The sequence below is a fragment of the Trichosurus vulpecula genome, chromosome 6 (assembly GCF_011100635.1).
Source record: "Trichosurus vulpecula isolate mTriVul1 chromosome 6, mTriVul1.pri, whole genome shotgun sequence".
Taxonomy (NCBI): Eukaryota; Metazoa; Chordata; class Mammalia; order Diprotodontia; family Phalangeridae; genus Trichosurus; species Trichosurus vulpecula.
The window spans coordinates 163,467,106-163,491,955 of NC_050578.1; the positions used below are offsets into that span (position 1 = coordinate 163,467,106).

Below are 24,850 nucleotides of genomic sequence, written 5' to 3' on the forward strand. Positions count from 1 at the left end.
TCAAAGAGGCCTGAAATTATTGGGTATTTTGTTCCTTTCTTTTGTTTTGTTTTTTGTTAAGCTTTCAGATGTCTAATTTAAAATGTAAATCTACCAGAACTTGCCTCTCTCAAAGGAGTAACATTTAAAAGTTTTGTCTAAATTGTGTTTACTTGTGTATAAACAATTTGCTATCATTTTTCAAGTGTTATAAAGTTGCCTTAGCTGTAGTTGCTTCCACATTGAAAAAGCGGCACAAAGAATATCATCCTTTCCTCCTTTCCCTTTTCTTTCCTTTCTTTCCCTTCCTTCCCCCTCCTTCTCTCCCTTTCTGCACAAAACATATATGGCCAGTCTTTTTTATTTTTTGATACAGCCTTATTTCTTTAGTTTCTTCCCTGTCTTTTTGCAACCCAGTACTCATTGAACATCATCTCACATTAAGTTCTTTCCAAAAATTCAACTTCTTAGTCTTCCATCTTTTCCTCTCAGTTCTCACAACCTTGTGTTGACTTCTCTATCCCATTCTTCATCTTTGCCTTTGCTCCTTTTTACATGACTTTCTCCTCAGTGAGTTTTCCATATTCTCTGCCTGTTCTTTTCTCTCCTTTCTATTCCCAATCTAGCACTGCAGTTACTGTTGTGAATAAAATGACCCTGTCATCAGCTCCCATACCATCCCAACGATGATGTAGCTTGAATCAGTAGCTTTAACATCTAGGCATCTATAATATGTTGTTCCCTTCTCCATATTTCCCAGTCAGGCAGAATTAAGGTGTTACTATATATAAATAAGAATTGAGTTTATGGGGGGAAATAAAAACAGAATCTGAGTGCACATATGAGAAAGCAGATATATATCTTCTCATCTTCCAGTATCAAAGCTTTCTAAAACTCAGAGTGAAAAAATAGAAAATCACAGAAATATGCAAGATGATAAATCAGCTCAAAAAGATCCCATAACTCACTTATCAAACACCTAAGTAGAGAAGGCAAGCTACTGCTAATACTATTAAGAGTCTGATACCTTGTCATAGCATGATGATTATTCTGGGTTTTCAAAGGTTTTGAAAATAGAATGAAATTGGACTTATGAAAAATCCTATCCATCTCCAGAGGAAGAACTGCTGGAGTCTGAATGCATATTGAAGCATATCTTTTAGCTTTCTTTATTTTTCTTTTTTTTGGTCTATATTTTGTTTTACTACATAACCAATATGGAAATATGTTTCACATTACTGCATATATATATATATATGTGTGTGTGTGTGTGTGTGTGTGTGTGTGTGTGTGTGTGTATCTGGTTTCTCAATGAGGGGGAGGGGAAGGAAAGAGGAAGGGAATTTAGAATTCAGAATTTTAAAAAAATGTTAAAATTATTTCTACATGTAATTGGAAAAATAATTTAAAAAAGAAAATAGAATCAAATTTCTGGCAGGTAAAAGTGACTTTGGTATGGATGCTCCTAGCCACAGCTTATATTTCTTCTCTTAAAGATCTGGCTTAACTAAATTTGGGAAGGCTTATTATCAGAAGATGATGACTTATTTTGGCTCTGGCAACTCATAAAATCATCTACTAAGGCATGAGTGGGGAAGGTTGTTATCCGCTCCTTGGTAGGAGAATATCCGTACTGATGAAATGACATATTTTTGAAGTATTGAAGAATCAAGTAACAAAATCTAAGGTTCTTTTAGCCAGGAAATATTTCCATTAAAAAATCTTTATATCCCTATTAGCTTGGAACATAGGGCTTTGCACACTAGGTACGTAATTAAGAAAAATTTCCATTTCAGCAGTGGACATACCTTCAGTTTTTTGTAGGTGGGAAACTTTGAAATTGCCATTTTGTTCTGCCTCATACCTACTATTACTACTATTTGAATTGACAACAGTGTTGTGGGCCTTGAAAGCAGTGGGGCTTGGGCAGCTAGAGGATGGTGATAGGATATAGAAGTAGAAGCTGGAAGCCACCTGATGAGCAATCCCAGGGTGCTTCAGTGACCACAAAGTCCCCATGTGGATATGAAGTCAGGTTGAAGACTTTCATCCCCTTGTTTGGAATTTGGAGAGTTTGGTGCTGATATAAAGAGGATGATCATAAGCAGTTTTTTCCTTGAATGTGTGTTTTTATATCTATAAACATTTGAATAAATTACCCTGGTATGGGGAATATTTCATTGAGCATAGATAAAACACACCTATCTGGCATTTGGTGTTCATGGACCTTCCATTTCTAAAGACCAAGGTGGTGCTTGAGCATAAAGTATAACAAGGATTTTGAGCCAATAGTCATGTACAATTTAAAATAATAATAATTTTGATGGTTCTTTGCTTTTATGAAAGTACTACTAAATGATGCTTATTGTTAGCTGTAGAAATAGTACAGAGCAAATAGCATATAGAAATAGTCTGAATGCCCAATCTTCATTTTCAATTGACTAGTTTAAAAAATTTCATTTTATCCTTTCATTGTATCCTTATGATATCATAACTCAGATGTTGGTGCTTCTCTCTCTGGTAACTGTGTATGTAATGTCTTGGACAGACAGCCAGAAGCTTATCTGCTGATTTGTATTATTTTGCTCTGTTTATATAATTTCTGCTTGTATTTTCTGTTTGTGTTTTCTCTGAAGTTCAGAATGCTGGCTTTTTCCCCAAAATTCCCAAAATTTTTCCCCAAATTCCCAAATGAATGATATATGCGTGTTTAATTTAAAGCGAGATTGTAAACCCTTTAAAGTTGTTTTCCTTAGAAAAGTAGATCAAAGAACTTGTGCTAGCAGCCCTCCTTTGTGCTGGTATTATTGGTTTTACACAGTCACTGTAGCGGCAAGTAGCGTTGTTATACCCTGAGATGCACTCTTTGGAATGAGTGACTTCCGTTGTTATAGAGGAATAGGGCAGTTGAAATTGTTCACATCCATACAGGTGATAGATGTTTCTAGAGGGCTTTTTTTGCAAATTCAAATTAACACAGAACTCCCCCCCACCACCACCACTGCCTCCTAATGCCTTTCTGAAGGTTGTCAAAAGTTATACAGGAGATAATAGAAGCAACTTATGCTGCTAGGAATTTCCCGCCTTGAGAATTATTATGGATATGACACTAGTTCCTAGGAAAGAGAAAAGCTTCCTGAATCTGACTTGATCCTATAGGAATTGGGATGAGGCATAGATTAATGGGTCATATTGCCCCCTCGTTTCTTACCTGGCTGTACTACCCTGGGACATCTCTGACTTCTCCACCTTGCCCCAGGAAACTCATTATTGGGGAAAAAGTTATCCTTCTGCCAGATCTCATCAACCTGGGTATTTCATCTCATCACTTGTTTGTCCTTCATTCTTCAAGAGGACCATGACTTCAAGGATTTGATGCCATGACATGCAAGTGAATTAGCTTTAAGTGAGGGAGGACTGTACAAGGTCACTGGCCTCACTTTCTCCTTCAGAGCCATCTGGGTCTGGTGGAATGATATAAATCAGGACAACCAGAAATGGCCCTGGATACAGTGGTAGGCCTTGGCCTTTTCAGTTTGACTGAGGCAACACCCATTCAGTGATTAAGGCTAGGTAAGAAATGAGGTTGTGAGGTGAGGCCTGTGTTGCCCAACTGGCCAGTTCCAGTTGGATCCCCAGTGGGGCAGTTCCTACAACTATCCACAGAGGATGTTTGTCTTTCATTCTCAAAGAAAACCACGACATGACATCTCAAAGAGGATGCCATGACATACAAGTGAATTTGATTTAAGTGAGGCTGATGACTTTGCACTGACCTCTTTCACTTAAATCTCATCATTAACCTCTGAATGAAGGATAGAGTCATGAACCCCAAAAGCTGCACTTAAGCAGGAAGTTCAGTTCTGAACATCTTAGTTTTCACCTGGCTGCACTATTGTGGGGCATCTGACTTCTCCATCATGCTTCTCCACCCCATGTTGTGTATCTTTTCCCAGCAACCCATACTTCTATGCCTTTTCATTTTCTTTTGTGTGTTGTCTTCTCCCATTAGATTGCAAGATCCTTGAAGACAGAGATTCTTTATTTTTTCTTATATGTGTCATTTTGCAAAGGGCCTTTGTAGTGGAGAATAGGTGATCAATAAATGTAAATTAACTATAACTGTTGACTAAATAAGTCATTCTGTGTCTAGTCTTATGCTATTTACGCAACCTCTTTTCACTTGGTAGCAAAGTCACCCTGGGTAAATATCAGTATTCTTAGCATTGATTTTCTTACTTCTAAAATGATATTGATGCTTGGACAGCTGACCTCATGTTTTTTGGTTAATAAATGATTTATAAATCAGAAAATATTATATGTTGTAAATAAAAATAATAACTATCTGTTGAAAGAATTTTTTCCTAGGGATGATTGTAATATGTTCTTCCTCAGATATCTATCACATGCTATTTGTAATTTTTGCTTACTTAAAATTTGAAAGTTATTTCATTCCTTTGGGCCTCAGTTTCTCCACCTTTAAAATGAGGTAATAACACTAGATGGTCTCTAAGGCTCTTTCCAGAATTTACTCTCATTATTTATAGTTATCTGAAAAGTTCTAATCCCTCTCTGATGTGAGATCATTTAAAATAGGTTGTCAAATCTTAGCTACTTATTGACTTGTGTATTATTCAAATGCCAACAAGGCTAGAGACAGAATTTGGCCAATGATGAAACACTGGGCTGAGACCCTGAGGAGAACTCTTTGAGTTTTTAAAAAGTTATGGGATCTTGACTGTATCAGACCTGATGTTGCTTTTTAAGTGTTAATTGATAATTTGGGAAAGAAATAATCTAATCAGGGGTTACATATTTTATAATCTCCAGAAATATAGTAAAGTTTTTAAAGTTGAAAAATCCTTAGACAGTATCAGGGCTGTGATTAAATAAGAAATTTATAGACTTTTAAAGGAAGACTTAACAATGAAAGTATCTTCCCCTGGACTATAACTGCAATGTTCTTGCAAATTGATGGTTATCTAATTGTACTATGGTCTTTCTCTGGTTTATTCATCATTCTGATCAATTTTCTGTATAGCCCAATTAATGTTTTTACTGAGAGTGATAAAACTTAAAGATTTCGGTGGTTTAAATTTTTATGGTATGGTTGAGTTGAAAAGTCTCTGACTGCTAGCCATTTTTACCCCTTTGAATGCAGTTAATGGCATCACAACTTATGTTGCATTAGGAGAGAGTTGAAAGCACTGTTTTGTTTTAAAAGCTTAAAAATTGTCTTACATTTTATTTCAGAAATACTATATTTTTAATGTAACCATAAAATGGTGAAATTCATTAGCAGTTTATAGGATCATAGATTCAGAAACTGGAAGGGGCTCTAGAGATAATCTTGTGCAGTTGGTTCATTTTATAGATGAGGAAACAGGTACAAGAAAGCCAAATGAATCAACCAAGATCATCAGATAGTCAAAAATCAGAGATGGAAGCTGAGCCAGGTCCTCAGTGGTTCTTCACCCAGGACAATAGTTTTAGAACTAGAATGATTCATTTTATAGATGAAGAAACAGGTATAAGAAAGCCAGACAAATCATCCAAGATCATCAGATAGTCAAAAATCAGAGATGGAATGTGAGCCAGGGTCCTCAGTGATTCTTCACCCAGGACAATAGTTTTAGAGATTGAGATTGAAGAGGTCATCTAGTTCAACTCCTTCCTTGTTTTATGGAGGAGGAAAGGGAAGCCTAGGAAAGCAAAGGGACTTCTTAGGTCACATAAGTAGTAAAGAGTACATGTGGGATTCAAATGCATTTTTTATTCCAAATCCAGCGAGTTTCCCATTGCATCCCTGTTGGATAGAATGCTTTACATCTATCCTTTAGGATGATAAATGCAGAATTAATCACACAGTTCTCTGTGTAAACTTGAGTATGTATTACAAAATTTTATTTCATTAACCTACAGAAAACTATATTGGTTTGACAACAAAATCCACAAAATTTTGATGTCAAAGAGCCATTAGAAACTTATAAACACCTCAAAAACCTGGAATCTACAGGGTGTCCCTAAAGTCTGGACACATAGGCAAAAATGCATACTTTGAAATATTAGGAATATTAACAGACCTTAGCCCCCTTGACTTCTTTTTCTAGGGTATGCTGTAGTAGCAATTTAGATTTGAAGATCTTTCCCACCCATTAATACGCCATGTGACCTGCTTGAACCATAGGAAGCCTGAGTCATATGTGTTGGGAGGAGCTTCCTGACAGGAAAAGGAAGTTATGACATAGGAAATGGAGAGAGAGAGAGAGAGAGAGAGAACAAACATGCTAGCAAGCAGTTATGGCTGCTAATAGCTGCCTCTTGATAGTTAAAGTGAAACAGGCTGACTTAACTGTACTGTGAGTTTATTTTTGGGAAGACCCCAGCAGGGGGTCAGAGAGATTTTGGGGTTGTGTGGCTCCATATTGTGATATTGTATTTTGAATGTTTTACTGCTCTGAGAGATTGGATAAATGGCTTGTGAGATACGTTTCTCTGGTGTCTGAATAAATGGTTTACTTCTACTACTTTCTATGTGGAGAGCCTTGTATACTTTGCGATACAGAACTACGTAGGCATTTTAACAGTTATCATCTACATTGTTATTATTGTCTTACTGATACAAATGCTAAAGGAGAAGGTGTACTCAATGAAAATCACAGATGCAACACACTTGATTGCATAAAAAATGAATGTGCTGAAATTGATAGCAATGTGGAGTTATTACATTGAGTTCATGTGAATCTTGCAAAGTGCATCAACCTTTGCATCACAAATTATGGAAATCATATTGAAGATGTTATTAGTTAAATAAAATGCTGAAAATTTCATTCATTTCATTTCTTGAAAATATGCATTTTTGCCTATGTGTCCAGACTTTAGGAACACCCTGTATTTGAATTCAGTGCGAACTACTGTTTTTGTTAATCATCTATTGTATACCTTCCCTTTGGGGCAGCTAGGTGGCATAGTCTACAGATCCCAGGCCTGCAGTCTGGAGGACACATCTTCCTGAGTTCAAGTCTGGCCTCATATACCTACTAGCTGTGTAACCCTGAGCAAGTCACTTAAACTTCATCTGTAAAATGAGCTGGAGAAGGGACTGGCAAACCACTCCAGTATTTTTGCTTAGGAAACCCTGAATGGGGTCATAAAGAGTCAGATACAACTGAAATACCTGAATAACACTGTATACCCAGCATTGGCTGCAGCACTTTATTTAAGAGGATTGGAAAATATTATGTATAATCTGCTTTTATTTTTAAAGAGCTTGTGGAAGGACTTGGAAATCCTATATATGAATTAAAAGCACAAAAGAAAATTGGTTACTCCTGGTGGCCTAAGATCTATTTGACAACTCTTGTTCATGTTGTTTGTGAAATAAATGTAGTCACAATGATATCTCCAAACGTCTGCTTCAAAATGCCATTTATCTGTAATGGTGAAATGGAGAAGATAGAAACAATTAAATGAAATTCTTTATCTATCTTGTTTTAAAAATCATAACTGTGTTAGTACTTTGCTACTACAGCTATAAAGTAGTAGGACATACTTAAATTGAATTGCAGAATGTCTTTGGAGTAAAAGGAAATTAAATGAGGTTGAAAGATTTTCATGAATGTCTAGAATATGATGGCAGCAAGGGATAACATGATTATAAATCAGTCAAAGAGGGTTCTAATCATGTAAAAGATTGGATCAGAGTTATTGTACAAAACTTAGTATTGAAGTTGCTATCAGTTTGGGAATTCAAATACCTTCCTTTTTAATATTGCTTTTTAAATCATTTGGCTTTGTTTTTAAAAGCTGATCTGGGGAGACTTGTTTAGTTTGTCAATAGATTATTAAGAGCATTACTCAATAAAATTCTGTCCTTCAGGTATTGGGCATTCAGTTACTACCACTCCTGCTCAGAAGGGGATTAATGTGCTGTTTGGGGGTGATTTCCTTATGCAGGTAATTTATGACTATGATGTGAGTGATTTATGACCATAAGTTTGAGGATTTATTTTCTCATGTTCCATTTTAATTCTTTTTTTTAGCTCTTGTTTTAGTGAATATTTTTGCTACCCTCTTTTATTATGCAACTTGTTCATTGTCTTGTCACACAGTAGGTACATAAGAAATGTGATGAACTTAATGTTATCTTCCTAAATTTCAGTCTACATTGAATAATTTTAAAATTGGCTACAATGGACAAAGAAGAGGATGGGTCCTTTATAGGAAATATATGTGAATACATATAATATACCCTTTCTCCCATTTATTTTCATTTATTATTATTCACTGTTCTCACAGCATGTTTCTCCTTAAAACCATAACCATGCATTGATGTCAGTCAGTCAGTCAAAAAGCCTTTATTAACTATCTCCTGTGTGCCTGGTACTGTGCTAAGTGTTGGGGATACAAAGAGGGGCAAAAGATAGTCCTTGCTCTCAAGGTACTCACAGTCCAATGGGGAAGACAACATCAAAAAACAACTAAATAGAGGCTTTGTGTGTGTATGTATGTGTGTGTGAGTGTGAGTGTGTGGATGCATGCATGTGTGTGTGTGTGTGTGTGTGTGTGTGTGAGAGTGAGTGCGGGGCTGAGGAGGGGAAAGCGAGAAGGGCCAGGGAGTGCTGCAGCAGCCTCGCTCACCTAGCCAGCACCATGTTGGGCCAGTCGGTTCGAGCCGAGCCCAGGAGCCAGGCCAAAGATGGTATCAAGAGTGTCATGGCGGCCATTGAGAAAGTGCGCAAATGTGAGAAGTGGGTGATTGTAGGCAACATGTCCCTATGGATCTATAAGTGGGTCCCGGTTACAGAGCCAAAGGTAGATGACAAAAATAAAAGCAAGAAGAAGGGTAAAGATGTGAAGTGAGGGTCCAAGGTGACTACCCCAGAGAGCAGTTCATCCCCAGGGATGATGGACATGCATGATGACAACAGCAACCAGAGCTCCATAGCCTATGTGTCACCAATCAAACAGGAGAACAGCAGCAACTCTAGCCCAGTGCCAGAACGGAACTCGACAGCACGAGGGAACCGCCCTGAAGCGAAGTCCAGCGAGGTCCATGCAGAGCCTAAGGAGCAGGCTGGATTAGAAGTGGAGCCGTAGCAGTGGTTACCGAAGTTACCAGGGAGCTCCGTGCCAAAACATGGGATGCTTGGTCTCCTTCTGAAATGGCTACTGTGATCAGACTTGTGCTTTTGGACTGTTGGAAGGGCTCTGATCCTGTCCCCGAGGGCCTGCTGAGGGCTTGAGTTTACTGCATTCATTGGGCAGTGACCACAGCGGCTGTTCCATACTAGTGACTTTTAGCTAGCCTTGCTTTCTGCCTGGTCAGGAATTAAACTTGCCTCGGGCAGGCATAATTCTTTGGTCATGAGTAGATTTGGTACAATCTAGTTGGAATTCTGAGGTTGTGGAGTGATTCCAAAGACACTAGTGATGTCATTGCTGAAATTAACTCTTTTTAAAAAACAAATTGAATTGCAAATGTCTCTGGAAAAAAAAAAGTAAATAAAGCTATCTATAGGATAAATTGGGGATAATTTATAGAGGGAAGGCACTAAGGTAGAAGAGCAGCTCTAAAAGGCTTCTTATAGAAGGCTTCTTATAGCTGAGAGGTAAGGATGGAGAGACTTTTAGTCATGGAGATCAGTCAGTGAAAATGTCTGCAGTGGGGAGATGGCAGGTCCTGTGCAAGGGACAGAATCATTGAATCTCAGAGTATGTGGAAGGGAGTAAGGTGTAAGAAGGTTGAAAAGTAGAATGAGGCAAAGTTAAGAAAGACCTTAAAAGACAATGGATTTTATTTCTGATCCTAGAGGTGATAAGGAATCCCTGGAGTTTATTGAGCAGGTGGGTGACAAGGTCAGACCTGTGCTTTAGGAAGATCAAATTGACAGCTGATAGAGAATGGCCTGGCGTGTAGAGTTGGGAAGGGAGTTAACCATCAGACAACTTCAACCATCTAGGTCTGAAGTGATGAGGGCCTGTACTAAGGTGGTAGCACTGTTAGAAGACAGAAAGGGAGGTATGTAAGAGAGGTTCAAATTGACAGGACATGGCAACAGGTTGGACATATACCATGTGTAAGAGTAAGAAAAGAGGATTTTTGTTAGTATTTCTTGGAGTTTAGTTTTCCAGGATCCATGGCCATAACAATCTCCTGTCCCCAGGTATTTTGCCTTGCCAATCGGGTGCTCAGTCATGCTTTCTGGCTCTGAGAAAGTGTGTATGTTCTGAGAGATTGGTGTTTTGCCTCGGGGCTTGCTCAGATGGGACTCTGGATAGTTATTGTTAAGGAGCCCCTTGGCTACTCAGATGTTGTTCCTCTCCAGGTCTGATGAGGTATCTCTATTACTCTGTTAAGACAGTTGGAGCCCTCTCTATTGATTCATCAGTCTCTGTGCTAATTTCTCTATGTTTCTCTGCTTGTTAGGCTTTCTTGGGTAATTTCTCTTTCTGCATTGTTGAATTAATGTAAGATTATTAACCCCTTTGAAGCTATCTTTCTTTTAGAAAAGCAGATCAAAAACCTGTGCTAGCAGCCCACCCTGTGTGCTAGTGTGGTTGCTAATACACCATGTGAAAAATAAAGAACAAAAAAAAATCATGTTCACTACAGAAGATAGCTTAGCACAGGAATTCTTAACCTAGGGATCCTCCTCAAGGCATCCATGGATAAGTTTCAGGGGGTCCGTGAATTTGAAATTTGAAATACATCTTTATTTCCCCTAATGTTTTGTTTCCTTTGTAATTTTATGTATTTTATTTTATTCCTTTAAAAGCATTATTCTGAGGAGGCGTCCAAAGACCTCATGATGTCAGAGTGGTCAATGATACAAGGTCAAGAACCTCTTACTTAGTTTAATTCTTAAATTATCTCTCCTTTGTCTATTTTCTAGGTCAGTTATTTTTCTTATGTCACATTTCTCATCTCACATTTTCTTCTACCTTTTCAATCTTTGGACTTTTTTAAAAATGCCTCATGGAGTCATTAGCTTTTGCTTGGGAAATTATAATTTTTAAGGACTTATTTTCTTCAGAAAATAAATTTTGTACCTTTTTGCCACTTGGATAATTCTGAATTTTAAGGATTTCTTTTCTTCAGTATTTTTGGTGTCTTTTTTACCAAGCTGCTAATTCTCTTTTCATACCTTTCTTCCATGGCACTTATTTCATTTTCCTCAACTTCTTGTATTCTTTTTTTAAAAAATAATTTTTTGCTCTTAAAAAAAAAACACCTTCTGGAATTCTGAGAATTCTTCGACTTGTGTCCAGTGTGCATTTTTCTTTGAGGCTTTGTACATTTTTTGAACTCATCAGGTTTTTTCTCTGTGTTTTGAGCTTCCATGTCACCACAGAAGCTCTTTCTGGTCAGATTCTTTCCTTGCTTGCTAACTTTTCTAGCCTACTTCTTTATGTAAGTGTTTGGCTCTGCTCACTTTTGGGGGTGGTGGGAGATGACTGGCCTGAGATTATGTCTTTTATATTTTTCTGCTGCTTTCACAGCTTGGGGGTAGGGTGGGACTGTAAGTTTTTGGTGTTCCAATGTATTATGATTTGCAGAAAGGGGTGGTCATTGCCCTCCTGTTCTGTACTCTGGTCCTTACCCAGGTATGGCCCCTACTCCATCCTGAGTGTCATTATTCTTCTTCCTACCCTGGAACTGTTACCTGGAACTCAGGTAATGCATGACACAGCTGCCATTAAACACCCATTCCTGCCCTCAGCACTGATACAGAAGTCCTCTAGGATTTCTTTCTAAACAGATGTTCAGTCCCCTTACCATCCCTGAATGCTGGGCTATTTCTACTACCACTGCCACAGGCCACGTCTAGTGCTGCTCCTGCTGTATCATATTCAGAGCCAGCAGACCTCTCTTTCTGTCTTCTAAGCTCCCCTGGCCTAGAAATATTATGACTTTTAATTGTCTTTCCTTCCCAGGATTCAGTTTGGCACATTTTTTTAGGTTGATGTGGAGGGAGTGTATTGGAAGAGCTTGGCAAAATGTTGTCTTCAGTGTACAATCTTGACTCTACCCCTCATGTGTGTCCTAAAGAATTTAAAGCAAAATTTTTTTTTCATTTACCTGCACATTTGATTGCAACATCATCTGACAAAATTTTATTAAGCACCTGTATTGCAGAACACTGGTAGGTACTTGGGCGAGATACAATTTTTGTGTAATATCACTTTGTCATTGAGTTTTAAGTCTAATAGGAGAATAAGATACAGAGATCCCATATGCAGATGTCAATTAAGCAGTAGCCTTCTGGCAGCTAACAGAGACTCATACTTCAAAATTTCAATGCATCTGTGACCTCACTGATGTATTTCATTCCCCTTATGAGTGTAGATTTACAGTTCATCCAAACCTCATCAAATTATTCTTATCCGTGTCCATGGATAAGAGAATGTCTCCTCCATAATGGATCTACTCAAAGCACTTACCTTATGCTGGGTCTTTTGTGATTCTGTACATATAGATGAAGCAGTTGAAATGTCTGTCTGTTATCTTTCAATTTCCCTACATAGTTTGTGCACATTTTTCACACATATCCGTGATAATATATTTTGTAATTATCTCATGAAAGGAACAATGGACAGAACATTGACAAAGGACTGGGCTCAAATTCTGCCTTTGACAGTTTGACACCTCTGTGTTCTTGGATAGTCATTTAACTCCTCCCCCCACCCCTGGTCTCTAATTTCCTCATTTTTAAAATGTGTATGTGGGGCAGCTAGGTGGCGCAGTGAGTAGAGCACCAGACCTGGAGTCAGGAGGACCTGAATTCAAATGCAGCCTCAGACACTTGACACACTTACTAGCTGTGTGACCTTGGGTAAGTCACTTAACCCCAATTACCCTGCCTTCCCCCCTGCAAAAAAAATGTGTATGTGGAAGTCACAGGGAGAATAGACTGGATGAGATGGTTTCTGATATCTGTACCACCTCTAGATCTATGATCCTGTAAGGCTTTGTTGGTTACATGCTGGAACCGACATATACTTGATATTTCCATTTCCATTTGAATCACTTATAATTTTCATCCTTCTGTGATTATTGTGTCTCATGATTCACAGCTGTTTAGTATAACCAAAATATTGGGTTAATTTTTTTAATATCAACAAACAGCTGAGAATCCTTAAAAGCACTAAACAGGTTCCTAGATGCGATCCAGCTAAGTCTGCTTCTATTCATTCCGGCTCATTTTCCATTTTCAATGTCTGAGATACTCATACTTGTGGGCTTGCTAAATCAAAAGACCGTCTAATTGAATATCTGGATAAGATGAAGCAGTGAGGTGGGGTAGTGGATAAAGTTTCTGTCTGGGAGTCAAGAAGACCTGAAATGGAATCCAGACTCAGGCATTGACTATCTAGAGAATGCTGGGCAAGTCAATTAACTTCACTTAGTCTCAGTTTTCTAATCTATAAAATAGCATAATAATAAAACCTATGAGGTAAAACCTACTTCATAGGGTTGTTGTGAGTATCATATTAGATAGCATATGTAAAATATATTTTGAACCTTCAATATGCTTTATATATTGATAAAAAATTACATATTGTTATAAGTGGTATTTGTCTACACTGTCTTTTCATGGCAGTTGGCTAGGCTAGTCTCTGAATGGTCATGGGTCTCTTTGAGGAGATCTCTTAGTGTTCCAAGTATCAAAAACATTTATTAAGCACCTATTTTATGTTAACACTATTTTAGATGCTGCAGAATATGTATACAAACAAAGAAGTAATTCCTTCTCTCAAGGAGCTCACTTGGCTCATTAGAATCATCTACAAATTAGGACATTGGTTGAACCTCATTTATAGATCTTAATTCATAGGAATTTTTTCTTATATGTGAACACCAGGTATCATATCCTTAATGAACCTCAGCTCTCTGAGGCAGAGATGGTTTCATTTGTCTTTGTATCCAAAGTACCTAATACAGTAATTGGAATATGATAATTGTCTAATTAAATGCATGTTGATTGATTGGGCGAATGGTATTGGTGAACACCTGTCTTATTCCGCCTTTGATACTAATACTCAAAATATTGTTGAAAAATGTAATTTCCATATTAGTATCTATCAGGAAAACTTAAATGAACCTAGCATCCATTTATAAAGAAGCCTATAAATCTCACATTTACATAGTGTTTACAAAGCAAACGCATTTTTGCATGACAGAACCATGGTGAATGGTGCAAAAATCATCATCTTCTAGATAAAGAAGCTGAGATTCAAATGAGCGACTTGTCCAAAGGCACACTGTTGAAAAGTGACAGGGCTGATACTCTAACCCTTCTGGTGCCAAGGTCAGGGCTCTCTCCTCAGCACAACACAGTATAGGCTCCCTATTAAAACAAGGAAGTTGCCATTTTTAATTAGTCTTTTCCTATTTTAAGAAATAGATTCTTCCTATTTTAAAGGTTATGAAGATACAATGGTGCCCTATCCAGAAGTCTTTTAAATATATATTTTAGTTCCATTTCATAAATAAATAATCAAGTGTATGTGTTTAAAGTTAAATAGTACAGTAGGCTCTTGGAGGTTGCTTTCTAAAAGAAAGAAGTCATGTTGTGTTTACCTAGTGGCATATCATATGATTATTTCTACTTTGCCTCTGGTGTTAGAGCAAGTACAATGTGTGTTCAACATGTCTATTGAAATAATGAAAGCCATAGGCTGATGCATAGCTTGAGGGAAAATATTTCCTCTTGAGGTTTGAGACTAATTATGCAATTAATGGGAGAAATACTTTGCAATAGCAGTAATCTTTTGCTTTGCTGAACAATCTTTTTAATAAAGATTAACATGGTGTTTGTAATCTGCCTGCACAATGACAATGTATTGAACTTTAATAAATGCTTTTGGTTTATTTGATGAGGTATTGAAAGTATGAGCAAGAGGTATTGGAACATTTTATTAAAATAATTTTCCTTTCTAAGATAAAGTCTTGACAAATGAAAGGGTAATTTCACATTGTTTTCTGTAGTGTAGCAAATTAACTTTATAATACCTTGATTTCAGAAATTGCTATTTAATTCTTGCTTTATAAATCTAGAAAACAAGTTAGTATTTATCCATTGAAGTTAGATACTATTCATTCATCGCCAGTACAGAGAACCATAGCTTCAAAGAGGCTCATAATTTTACAGGAATTTAGAAGACATAGGGGCTAGCCTACCACCCATAAAGTGTTACCCTTAATAATGTCCTTTAGAAATTATTGTCCAGTATCTGCTTGAATATTTCCAATGAAAAATTTCCTAAATTCAAAAAATGTTCCATTGAACATTATCTTGTATATATTAGAAAATTTTTCCATGTATTAAACTTAAACCTTATTAACTTCTACCTACCTGAACTCACTCCTCAACGATTAACAAATTTTCTGATCATGCCCTCATCATCCCACTGATTCTGAATCCCTAGGTGTCATCATTAAAAGTCCATTCTCCGCCCCACCTCTGCCTTAAATCATATTTCTGTTCTTCTCAATCAACACCTTAGCCCAAGCAGAAGAACTTGCTCTAGGGCCTACCCATCCTTCCCTCTGTACCCTGTAAGATACCTGTTCCAAAGGCAATAAACTTCCCAAATCTTTTCCTCTACTGCTTCTTCCATCTACTAGCTATTACTGAAACTTGGCTCCCTCCTGATGGCACAGTCTCCCTACCTTCCCTTTCCACTTTCTTTTTATTCTCTCTTCCTGCTCTGCTGTCTGGCTTCTAACCTTATCATTTGATTAAAATTGTTCTTTCCAAAGTTACTAATGACTTCTTAATTACAAAATATAATGGCCTCTTCTCCACCCTTACCCTTCTTAAGCTCTCTACAGTCTTTGACACTGTTGCTCATCTTTTTCTCTTTGATATTCTCTTCTATCTAGATTTTCATGAGAATACTCTCTCCTAGTTCTTTTCTCGACTATTTGATGACTCATTCTCCTTTACTGGGTTTTCATCTAGGCCATGTCTACTAACCACAGACATCTGCCAGGGTTCTGTCCTGGGCCTTGTTCTCTTCTTCCTTTATATTATTTTACTTGAGGAACTCATCTGCTCCCATGGGTTCAATTATTGTCTGTGGACTCATTATACTGAAATCTACTTATCTAGCCCCAACCTCTCCACTGACCTCCAAACTTGAATCTCCAACTGCTTATTGGACATCTTGAATTGCATGTCCATAGACATCTTAACTCAGTGTGTCCCAAACTGAACTCCTTAGCTTTCCTTTATTAAAACCTCTTCTCTTCCCAAGTTCCTAATTGGGATTGAGGGTACCATCATCTTCCCAGTTACCCAGGGCTCAGACTTAGGTGTCATCATCAACTCTTCACTGTTGCACATCCCCCACACCCAATCTGTTGTGAAGATCCTTGTTTTTAATCACTTTCATCTCTTGATTATTTCTGACATTCTTTATATAGTTTATTTGTACATAGGTGCTTACATTGTCTTCCCTATTAGACCTTAAGTTCCTTGGAAGCAGAGATTGTTTTTTTGCTTTTCTTTGTATCCCTAGTGCTTAGAGTAGTGCTTAGCATCTTCAGTGCTGTGACTGAAAGAGATCATAACTTTGTGGCACACCTTTAAGTGATAAACTTCTCCAGCAACTAGACTTGTTCTTGGACAATAAACATCAGTCATCAGGCTTACTTTCAAAGCCTTTCTAGTTTGGAGGAATCCACCAGAGATTGTGCCCTGCTGGTGTAGCTGTACAGGATTGAATTCTCCTCCCAAACACTGGAGATGCATGAGACTCAAACTTGGTTGGGAGTAAAGTAAGAATCGCTTCTACACCATAACTAAATGCCCATGAAGTAATAAAAAAAGAAACTGGTCTGTTGAAAAGGGGTAAATATCCTGTTTTACTGAATATTTGCTTGTGTGTATAGCAATCAGTTTCTCTTGAATCTTAATTTATTCTCCATCAATTGCCGGTTTTAGGTCAGAAACTGTAAGTGATACTACCTGTCGTTAGAGAGAACCCTGGAGCCATACACTAGAATCTCAAGTTCTATTAACCACTTAAGTCAATACTTGCTGATTGACTCTGTCAAAAAAAAAAACAACAACTATATATTCCCCAAATTTTAGTTTAGGAAAGGTACCTTACAGTGATGGTTAGGATGGTTTGAGGCATGTTGAGAGACTCAAGACAGAGAGATCAGTTAGAAAACTATTAGAATCATGATGTGAAAGGTAATCAGGCCCTTACTTAGGTTAGTATGGGACGGGGTAGGAGGGCATTGGGGAAGGGGATGAGAATTGGAATTGGAGACTTGCAAGAAGTCATAGATTTAGGATCATAGATTTAGAGTTGGAGCCCCCTGCACCCCATCACTGATTTTATAGGTGAGGAAACTGGGGCCTAGAGAGGTTAAATGAGTTTCCACAATGGTATTAAGCAGCAGAGCCGGGATTCAAAACCAGATGCCCTGACTCCAAATTCATTGGCAGAATAATAACAGCTCACATTTATATAGTGAGTTAAGGAGTACAAAGCTAATTTCTTTCAACAACATAACAAAGAATGCTTTATTAATAATGTTTACCTTGGCCCATAACAAAGAAGGTCAAAGTAAGCATTATTATTTTTTAAAAATATATATGTATATATTTATTCATTTTTAAAATTGGTTCTCCCCATCTCATTCTGGGTGGAAGAGCAGGCGTTCCTCACAAGTCAGATCCCATTACTGATCAGCATGAGAGCTTTGACCCTGCTGTTTTTAACCTGTTTTGCCTTGCCCTTTTCTTAGCTACCCTGGTGGCTCCCTGCTCCCAAAGGCTCACCATAATGATGCCAAAGTTAGTCTGGACATCCAATCAGGATAGACCAATGCAGGTCATAATTCCCAGGCTCAAGTGACTAACCAGCTTCAGGCATTCTGGTAGCTAGGAATACAGGTGTTTATCTTCAAACCTGGTAGGTATGTTATTATCCTAATTTTAGTGATGAATAAGTTCAGTTTTGAGGAGGTCAAGAGATTTCCCTAGGATCACTAGGTAAGAGAGCCATAGATTGAACTCATATCTTCTGACTCCCAGTTCAACATTTTGCAATATACCATGGGGTAATAACCCCATAACTGTAGAACTCATCACCTTATTAGATGTGAAGAGTAAGGAAGAGATACATATGAGATACAACTGAGATTTTAAGTCCATATGACAAAAACTTTGCCAGAGATAGAAAAAGGAAAGTCAGAGAGAGGGTCTTGGGTAGGGGTGGGGGAGAAAGGAAGCACTGAGCTCAATTTTAAACATATTGTTTTATAAGTACCATGACAGTCATCTGAAGGTAGACCACCCACAGTTGGATCAGCATTTTCTTCCTGGTAGCATATTGCCTCCTTATCCACCTTTTCTCAGGTTTTCTCCAAAGCCCCTGGGGCTCAGTAAAAGTAACAACAGGTTGTCACAGAACATATCGAAAACTAGGAAAGGGAAGTACAACAGCATATTGGGAAGAACCCTGGGAAGATCATTTCTACATCTCCAGATTTTTCCCTATTGACCCCTTCTCTCACTCACATAGTTACCACCATGGTTCAGGTCCTCATCAACTTTCATCTTTCTTATTGCAAAAACTTCCCAGTTGAAAAATGTCTCCCTCCCTGTGACATCTCTCACGCTCAAGTCTATCCAATCAACTACCACCAAAACAATTATACATCTCTCATTCTCCCATTCAATCAACTTCAATGACTCCCTATTCCCTTAATTGCCTCCTCTGTTTAGCTTTCCAAGCCCTTCACAACCTGGCCTGTGAGCTACCTTTTCGTGTTTGTTGAACATTTCTCCCCTGCCCATGCTCTTACTAGCTGTTTGTCCCTTGAATATGATGTTCTCTGTCCCATCTTCACGGCTTTGCGTTGGTCAGTTACCCATCCTGCACAACCTCCCCTCCCACTCTATCTGCACTATATTCCCTCATTACCTCTGCCCCAGAGGACACTTTTTTCATCCAAGATTCAATTCAAGAACCACCTTCTACATGAAAGTTTTTCCTTATTACTTCCTGCTAATGCACTCTCTCCCCAAGCCACCTTACATTTAGTTACTCTGTGTTACTTATTGTATTTCACCGCATAGTTGTTGCACCTTGTATTTTCAGTCCAAAAGTTGGTCTATAACCTTTCATTGTGTAATCATTGCATGGTATAATATTGTTTGTCATGGTGCTTAAAAGGTAAACAGAGCAGAAAATGTATTCACCAGTGGCACATGGATACGCATCTATCTCTCCCGTATTGAGAGCTGAGAGCCTAGAATGCTCAGCACAAGTTATTTGCCAGTATTCGATTTGAATGTGTATTCATGAGTATTCTGTGCATCCTAGTCTTGCACCAAAGACTGTTTAGTACTAAATGATTTTTAAGTAATACAGGCAGAATTTTAAAGATTCTCATAATGGTCACACCCCACTTTTTTGCAAAAAAATTTGTTGTAAAATCTGTGACAATTATGAAGTGAAATGTGGTATATTTCATATATGTGTCACACAGATGCATATTTACATGTGCTAAAGGATACATGATATACATGATATGTCTATACATATATACATACTTATATCCATATGTGTGTGTGTGTGTGTGTGTATATATGTATATATATATATATATATATATATATATATATATATATATATATATATTTCTGTTGCCTCCCACCTTAGAATGTCAACTCCTTATGAACAGGCATGTTTCATTCAGTGTATTTGTCTCCCCAGGGCTTTGCGCAGTGTCTGGTACATTGCAAGTGCCTAATAAATGCTTGTTATTTGAGTAACTCTAGTTCAAAAAGATGCCAGAGATACTATTTTTAAGTTCTTGCTGTACCACACACTGACTGTATGACCATACACAAGTCATCTCCGCTCTCTGGGACTCAGTTTCCTTATCTATTAAATGAACAGATTGAATTAAATGATCTCTGAGGTCCAATTGGTCTCTCAAATTCTCTAACCTATGTGAAGGATCTAACACAAATCGAAATGATCAGTTGAAGATATGGATTCCTCTGGGTTGTGCCTTAGAACCCTGGATTGGGCAAGTTAGTCAAGCCCATTACATTTGATAGATAGGTATTATGCCCATCTACATTCCTAATTTGTAACTTAAATTTCTATTTTTTCTATAGTTGAACTTTTGTAACATTCCTCTCTCTTTCTGCTAGCATTTGTTCTTTGAAAGACTTGCTGCTCGCTTAAGGCCTCCTTCAGCAGATATTTGGTTGGGCTGGCAGGTGTTCTTGTCGAGGACTAGCCTATGATTCCTTTAAGTTGTAGACTTGAATAGTTTTTGTTAATATGCTAAGAAGTTCTTAATTTTACCAGGATAGTAAACTGCATATGATGTTTTCTCCTGGTACAATTTGATTTGTAGTGGATTCTTCTCTTTCTCTTTTCTTAATAGGATATTTCAAACCAGGTTCCATTAAAGAATAGATGACACTACAGTGAGTAAAATGTTTACATTAAAATCTATATAAGTATAATGTTCTCTGATTGGTGTTGAGGGAATTAGTATTTTTGCAGTAAGGTTTTCAGCATTTATTCTTGTATTATTTGCATTAAAAGTGTGATTAGGAAAAGACAAACAGAAAACATAGCATTAATAAATGCCTAATTTCAGGAAATAGAAACACATTTATTGCTTATATCAATGTCTATATTTATACACATACCCAAATATATGTATATATAGTATATGTATGTATATGCGCATATATATATATTTATTTATTTAAATTTGTTATTATATTTCTATTTAGGTCACTCCATTTGTTTCACCCACTTCCATAGTCCTGAATATAATAAAGATGATAATTTTAAAAATCTTGATATGAATCTTTTCTAGAACTTTGTGATTCTTTTTTGTCAGTTGTGAAAGAACAACATTGGGCTTACTTGCCTTTAAGACTTAAATAGCAATATCTTTAAAATTCCACCAGATGGAGGTGTTGCTATGCAGAAAGAGATTATCCAGTCAATAAATCAGGTAATACTCCCTCCTGCCATTTTTGCCTACTCTCTTACCCCACTCCCACCCCATTTTGAAAGACTGAGAGTAAGAATTTTTACTTCTTTGCAAAATTAAAGAGAGAAAGGATCCAGGATCCCTCAGTACACCTAGATGTCAGTGGTCACAGGGGTTTGTTAAATTAAAAGAATTTTAAAATAAAATGTTGGCAATGTTATTCATTTGGCTGATTTGAAGGGCTGGCAATATCAGCAAAAAGGAATATGTTTACTAAATAGTTAACTATTTAACTAGAAATTTTCTAAGTGAAATTGTTGAGTTTTTGCAATTTTCAGCACACTAGAGCTATATTTTTTATCTTGAGAGTGGTAAATTGAAATTTTAGCAAGACAGTATGATTTTATTTACTTACCTTATTTAGGGAACATTTTGTTTTTAATCACTAAGGTGCAGATTTGGTTAGTGTGAATTACAATTTGATTTTTAATGAGGATATAGTGATGCAGCATAAATTAAAAAATATTCTTAAGTCCATACTCTATTGTAGATTTTGTCAACAAGCAAGCACAGGCCAGGTAGGCTTTTTGAGTTCCAGAGTAAGGAGGTATTAGAGAACAAAAAACTTATATTTTAATGACATGGAAAGAATACTAGGGAAAGAAAAAACTACAGAGAATATAAGAAGTTTAGGATAAAGGGATATAAATACAAGAAGTGAGTGTACCATTTATCAGACTAGGCCATCAAAGATAGTTAAGAATCTTAGACTTTGAATCAAAAAAACTCTTAGTCTCATCCATTGGAAAGAAGACTATATAGTGAATTCAGGCTCCTCAGTGGAGGAAATATGTGCCTTGGGTAAATAAGTGAGGCCTACTCCAAATTCCTATCATAGAGACACTGACATGAGTGCGTCACATGTATGTATGTATGTTGTGTGTATATACATGCAGGATGTTTCAGATGTCTTAGTGAAGGGCTGTTCAATTTTTTTGCAGTGTTAAAACTTAAACCTTAAGATTGAAACTTTAATACTGAGGTAACCCTTTTGGAATACCATTTATACATATACACATACCCGCCTATGTAATATATACAACACAGATATATATGAAGGTACACATGTGTGTATATGTGCATGCATACACACACACACACATATATATATATATATATATATATGTACACATATGAGGAATAAGGGCACTAATAATTCCCTTTGCTGCAATAATCATTTACATAGATCTTTATGTTTGCAAAACACTTTAAATATGTTGAGTCAATTATCATTTATTAGGTGTCTACTATGTATATGCCAGACACTGTGCCTTAAAGCAATATAGAAACAAAGAAGGCAAGAAATAAGTCCTTTGCTCTTAAGGAGCTTAGTCTACTGAAGGAGATAACATCCAAATAACATGGAGGTTCATATGAGATGTATAGGGAGTAAATTGGAAAGAAATTCAGGGGGAAGAAACTAGCAATTGGAGGGATTAAGAAAGGTTCCTTGCAGGAGGTGAAATTTTAACTGAGGACATAACGTATCCAAATAATATCAAATGAGAATAGTGATGGTGGCTGATGAGCTTCTGAGTGAGTTGTATGTAAAAGGGACTCCACCATGCTTATCACCTTTGTTCTGTATTGCTTTCTTGGAGGAGATCCTCCAAGAGCCCCATGCATGCTGTTCTGGAAGATATACAGAGAGTCTCTGTCACTGACCGGACAATGCCCCAGGTTTCCAAGCTGTCTGTGCAAAACCTGATCTGATAGAGTGGAGTACACGAGGGACTCACAGCCTAGCTGGTTTAAGTGTTTCTCCATCATTTCTTCATCCTTTAGGTTGAGACTTTCTGGAGAATCTATCATATCATTTGATAACTATTCTAGTATCAAGCCAATATAGTGCAGAAAAAAACCCCAACATAAACTAAAAAATGCTGGACTTGAAGTTAGGAGAGCAAGAGCTGAGTCACAGCTTGCTATTTCCTCAGTTGTATCACCTTTGGAGTTTCAGTCTACTTATCCCACAAAACGAGCATCTTTAAACTTGTATTACCTACCTCAAAGTGATGTGGGAAGCTCTGATCCAGCCTGATAAAGTTCAGTAATAAGGTCTGTCAGATGAGTGCTCAATCCAGTGGTGGTGGGTTCCATCATATACCAAAGAGTGCTCCAGGGCAACTTCAGGGTCTCTCTGGCTTTCAAAGAATGAGTTATTCTACTCCCTGATCTTAGGGTGGTACCACTGATTTAATTAGATGAGAGTTTGGTATGGATTTATCCATTCAGATTTCTTAGCCCCCTTTCCACCATATTACTAGAAAAGCATGGCCTCACTCTGTCACTGCTGCCTTTTAATTAATGTCATATGCAAAAGTATGAGAATAACTGTAATAATTCTTTAATAATAACGGTAGGGAAAGGAAATAAAATAGAATATATCAAAGTGCTCAGATCAAGTTTGATTGTCCCATCTAGACCAAAGTGAGTTCTCTATAGATTTGAAAGGCAAGCAAAAAGTCAGAAGCCCAGAGAAATGCAGTTAGGGTGCTTCAATTCAAATTATCTCCCTCTGCCTGTACTGGATACCCTGACTCCTAGTTTCTGCTTCTTTCTTCTTCTGTGTTGGGTCTGGTCCACATTTTGTTTTGATCATGTCTCCTTACTATCAAATAAATTCACTAATTGACCCTGATGATTCTTATGAACTAAAATTTCCCATCTGGATTTGTGCTAATAGCCTTCTTGTCTTCATGTTCTTTTTAGCTTGAAAAAAAGCCAGTCCTAGGTCACTTTCTCCTAGATAATTTACCCAGGTGAGCATGCTGCAGAATCCAACACCTGTGGAAAGAAGCATAGCATCTATTTACTTTCTCTGTTGCAAAAAATGTATAGATGGCATTTTATAGCTATCAGTGAGTGGGTTAATGAATGAAAACATATTTATTACATGCTTACTATTGGCTGAACACTACGACTTCCCTCAAGGAACTCACATCCTGATAGGATAAGAAAATACATATAAATAGGAAAGTGGTGACCAGGTAAAATTACTTTGATTTGGAAAGTTACAGGGAAGGTGAATGGAGATATAGGGTAGTAGTTTGACATTAGTCTTTCTAGGATTCATAATGGCATTGATTTGATTATGGATAGAGAATTGGAAAACAAAGGAAGGAGGTTAAGTGTATTATGGCAAAATAATAGGTGAGAATGTAATTGGGAAGTAACTTATAACTGTGACCATCCTAAAATTGTGGGCCAGGTGAGGTACTCACCAATCAGGGCAGTGGGACTTCATGTAGAGAGTCTCAGAGCTGAAAGGGTTAAGTCCTCAGGACAATTCTTTATAACTAATGATGAGTAAACCAGATATAGTGGAAAGAGGAGTCAGGAGACCTAGCTTATAATGTCACTTCAAAATATTACTAGCTGTTTAGCCATGAGCAAGTAATAACGTATTAGAGTTTTAGTTTCTTCATCTCTAATGGAGTACTAACTCAGGATTGCCCTGAGGAGAGTTCTTTGTAAACTTTAATGAGCTCAAAAATATGAGTTATAACGAAGATGATGGTGATGATGATGTAGAAGTAGTAGAACATGATGTTAGCTGCTATTATCTTCTATGTGCCTATGAAGCCGTAAAATAAATAGATGTTTCTTGAGTTGGAAGATATTTAGGACTACTGATATTATTTTGCCTTTTGTTGAACTCAGGGAAGAGTCTGATTGTTGAAATGGGCAAATTCTTACCAAACATTGGCTGAACACATGTAAATGACCATGGCAGAAGTTAAATTGACCTCTCTCAGTATTTTGTGTGTATTTTCAATATTGCTACATGCTTTGAAATGCAAGAAAGAGACTTTTTGG

General features: G+C 37.3%; 1 protein-coding gene and 1 pseudogene across 1 annotated transcript in view; both read left to right on the forward strand.

Moving 5' to 3' along the window:
- The window catches only part of KCTD8 (potassium channel tetramerization domain containing 8), a 310,961-nt gene that overhangs the window by 156,934 nt on the left and 129,177 nt on the right, over positions 1-24,850 (forward strand). The window lies entirely within an intron of this gene.
- On the forward strand, positions 8,617-9,078 carry LOC118853241 (annotated as a pseudogene).